At 41.5% G+C, this 4,376-nt stretch overlaps 1 long non-coding RNA gene across 1 annotated transcript; it reads right to left on the bottom strand.

The window, feature by feature from the left end:
* Positions 1-2,556: 2,556 nt before the first annotated feature.
* On the bottom strand, positions 2,557-4,120 carry LOC145430197 (uncharacterized). The gene is made up of 2 exons (XR_013910658.1): positions 3,268-4,120; positions 2,557-3,182 (listed from the first exon to the last, which is right to left on the bottom strand). It is a non-coding gene; the product is annotated as an uncharacterized LOC145430197 (long non-coding RNA).
* Positions 4,121-4,376: the final 256 nt, after the last annotated feature.

Here is a 4,376-nt window from a genome sequence, read left to right as displayed (position 1 = left end):
TGTGTGTGTGTGTGTGTGTGTGTGTGTGTGTGTGTGTGTGTGTGTGTGTGTGTGTGTGTGTTTGCAGAGTGTGTGTGTGTGTTTGCAGAGCACATCAGTGCATACTGTGCATTTTTAATAAAGCCTGTGCATTTTTAATAAAGCCCACAAAGTTCTCTGTTGTGGCGCTCATAATCTGCAGAAACAAAAACATGAAACATGACCTTGTTTCAAATGGTTGCGCTCAAACAAGAAACACAGCTCACAGCACAAATTGTTTGTGTCTTCATTTGTGCTACAAATAGAAACAGTTGAGCCTCAGGTTGGGGGGCCACATAACACTCCATGTGTTGTCTGCTTTTAAGAATTAAAAATCAGAGTCAAAAGAAGAGGTCAGGTTAAACAAACAAACTATGATTGTAGACTTCTGATGTTTGACTTATATGTGAAGATTATATATGAAAATATTAACTTTTGCCCCAAAAATTTATATACCTGAAAATGATTGAATTAACATACTAACAAGTATACTAACAGATATACTAACAAATTACATGTGTGTGCGTGTGCATGTGTGTGTTTGTGTGCAAGTGGAGTGAGACGTGTGAAGATGATAAAGGAGGATCCAATCGCAGGCACTTGAAAAAGGTGTGAAGGTGGTTTATTGAACACAAAACACAAATAGAAAAACGGCAAACGGGACTGCAGACTATCTAAACTGAGAACAACTAAACACGAATTAGAACACGAACATGAAGGAGGATGGGCAGAGGTAAATGACGACGGACAGCAGGGAGAACACACGACTGGAACATGGTAGATACACAGACGGACCAGCGACTACTACAACAGAAGACACGACTTAAATACACTCAGAGAAACACAGGGAGATTACACACAGGTGGGGGACACAGCTGGAGTAATTAACGAGACGAGACAAGGGAGGTAAAACTGAATACACTCACATGAGACGCAGACCTTCACAATAAAACAGGAAACAAGAAATCACTACACAAAGACGCAGACTGGACACAGATCAAAACCCACACCAAACATGAGAACACAAAACCTGAGAGTAAAAACCAAAACCAGAATCACAGAAACAATAGATAAATAATAATAATAATAATCAACAAAGCACCAGGGCCCTGTTTCAGGAAGCCGGTTTAGAAAACTCAGAGTGAAAAACGATACTCAGGGTTGAGTAACCCCGAACTGTCCAACTCGGAATATTCGGTTTCAGAAAGGCTGATAACAAGTAGTTCAGTCAACGCGGAGTTGCTTTAACCCCAAGTGAAGCGCGCGGACGAGGATACATAAAGCCCTGATCAGTGGAGCACAGATTAAGCGAGTCACCATGGAGACGGAGGGAAAGAAGGCGCGGTCAATGTATTTTACAGCGCTTGAGGCCGAAATTCTGATGGCAGCATATGCCGATAACATGCAAATTCCGCGGAAAAAAGTAACACAGCGACAGCTGCAAAAGAAAGTGAGCATGCATGGCAAAACATAGCCGACAGAGTCAATGCGTGAGTGTTAATTTAAACATTGATCTAGGGATTTCCACCCATTTAACACGTTATTTTATCATATGTTATTTTATTTGTTATTTTATACATTTTATTTTGTGACGTGATGTGAGCGCAGGTGCAACCCAACAGGCCCCAAACGTTCCTGGCAGCAAGTAAAAATGAAATATAAAAATATAGTCCAAACAGGTAAGGTGTAATTGTATTATGAGCCATAGTGCTTGGTCTGTTTGTCCCATGTAAATCAATTGCAGTTAGAGGCTACATTAATTTTCTGTCTGTAAGCACTTATTGAAATTATCTGAGCACATTACAAGTACATATTTGCTTACTCTGTATGCTCAAATGTGACCCGTTATAGCCAACAGAAAAAAAGCGGAGGCCCGAAAAACAGGTGGGGGTCCTCCACCACCACCACCACTCACAGAGGCTGAGCAGTTGGCCCTCAGCCAAAACAGTGGGCGCCCTGTGGCCGAAGGCATCTCTGCGGGGACATCCTCTGAGTCAATAACCCCGCAAGACACAAGTGCCTACATAGGGGGTAAATTCAAAATAATACATGATGTGCATACATCCTTTCTTCACAGTCACCTTTGCAGTGCTACTCATTCATTTGATAAACTCTTTACCATAATGGATTATTTTGTAGTGAAGTTATTTTCCGACTGATTTTGCCTTCCCTCAGTCTTGGTTGTCTTTGAGAGCATAATGACAATGAAGTGTAAGGTGATTGGTATGTTTGTTAATTGCCATTTGGTCCCTTGTAAGTTAAAAGTGACCTGTATAAACCTCATATTCTATCAGTTGATGGTGATGGTGTACTGCATCTGGTGCAGCCTCCTGTTGAGCCAGACCAACATGCAGTTGTGAGTAATACTCCACAGGTTATATGAGTTTACAGTAGAACAGCAATGTTTTTTATTTCTTTACTACAGGAAAATAATGAAGAAACATTGACAGCTGTTACAGAGGAGGAAGCAACAGAGACACTTTATGAGGTTTACATCTTTTAATACTTTGTGTACAGGAAACACAGGTGACCAATAAAGCCAGTTGAACAAAAAATCTGTTTATTCTTCTTTCAACATGTTGAGGTGATGGGTCAAAAGAAATGATTGTGACATATGGTGTCTCTGACTGCTCTTCCATCTTGTATGTCCGTGGGAGGGTCAGGATGTTCATGGTTTGGATCACTGCTGTTTGGTTCAGAAGGACAGTGTTCTCCTCTAATTGTGGCAATGTTGTGAAGAATCACACATGCCACAATAATGTCACATGCCCTTTCTGGGGTGACCCTGAGTCTTTGCAGGCACTGGAACCGGGCCTTAAGCATTCCGATAGTCATTTCAACTCTGGCTCTTGTCCTGCAATTAGCCAGATTATATCGCTGCTGTGGGCCCGGTTCAGGGTCAGAGTAAGGGGTAAGCAAATAGGGTAAACATGGATACCCCCTATCACCAAGCAAGTAGCCAGTGAACTCTCCTAAGACAGAAGGATACACTTCAGTTCAAATGTCCCTGAAGCAATTGGTCTTTATATATTTTAAAGTATTTTCAACTCACCATGTCCAAATTTTGTGCTCAGTGTACATTCACGGAATATTTGTGAGTCATGGACAGAGCCTGGCCACTTGGCTTCCACATTTGTGATAATGTTGGCAGCATCACATATGATCTTCACAGTGCAGAGAACACAAATTAGCATCCATTACTATGATGAAATAATTTGTTAGTTTGAAATGCTACAGGGAACTATGTACCTGTACATTAATGCTGTGGAAAGACTTCCTGTTCACATAGTCTCCTTCATTTACTGAAGGAGCAATGATTGGAATGTGAGTACCATCTATACAGCCAATCACGCCTGGGAACCCTGAAAATAAATGTAAAATTTAAGTAGTAGTTCAAGTATCACCACATCATAAATTAAGTTTTGGTCATCCTGATACCTGCAATTTTGTGGCATCCCTCTTTGATAAATCTTGTGGGTCTATGACCGGGGAACACCACAAACGTGTACAGGAGACGTTTCAGTGCAACTGTAGCATTCCTGACTGCCCGACAGACGGTAGCCTTGGAAACGTGCTCAGCGTCACCAATATTATACAGAAAGCTCCCGTTTGCAAAAAACCGAAGTGCAATACAAATAATATGTACAGAACTGAGAGCATGTCCGCGATGTGTCACATGCGTAATATATGGCCTGAGGATGTTATCCAAATAAATTATAGATTGTGCTGAGAAACGGTAACGTTCGCACAGACAATCATCAGGAAATGATAAAATGTCCAAACGCGCTCTAATCACTCTCTCCCGGCGGAGAGCTCTGCGGAGAATTTGGGCTTCACGATCTACTGGCTCTTCAAGGAAGGGACACGCCATGTCTGACACTTCCTACTGTCAGGTTTCCGACAAAGGGGCGGAGACAGTCAGGGTTAGTTGTAGTAAACCTGCTAGGGGGCAGGTTAGCTTCACGGCGTGTGTCGTCATAGTGACTCACTCAGGCTTCAGCTGAACTCGCTTTGTGAAACCGAAAACCCAGAGTTTTCGTTAACTCAGGGTATACTTACTCAGTTTTTCCACTAAACTGGCTTCCTGAAACAGGGCCCAGAGAACAAAAAAAATGATCATTCAAATAAACCAAAACAAGAGAACTCAAAATGCTGGGTTGAACCGACCCAGAACCGTGACACTTCCTGTCTTACTATGAAATGTAGTTTTCCATTGTGTTTTTTCTAACTTTCTGTTTTGCCTCTTTTCATCAAACAGTACACTTGGTGACCATGTTAGTTGATTGTTAGTTCAAACGTATGAAAGGTGACTAAAATATTGTAATTTTATTTTAGTATTTTAACAGAAACTATAGATG

Source organism: Astatotilapia calliptera, chromosome 1 (genome assembly GCF_964374335.1).
Source record: "Astatotilapia calliptera chromosome 1, fAstCal68.1, whole genome shotgun sequence".
Classification (NCBI taxonomy): Eukaryota; Metazoa; Chordata; class Actinopteri; order Cichliformes; family Cichlidae; genus Astatotilapia; species Astatotilapia calliptera.
The sequence above is the reverse complement of the archived record's forward strand: the minus strand, read 5'-3'. Positions and strand labels throughout refer to the sequence as shown.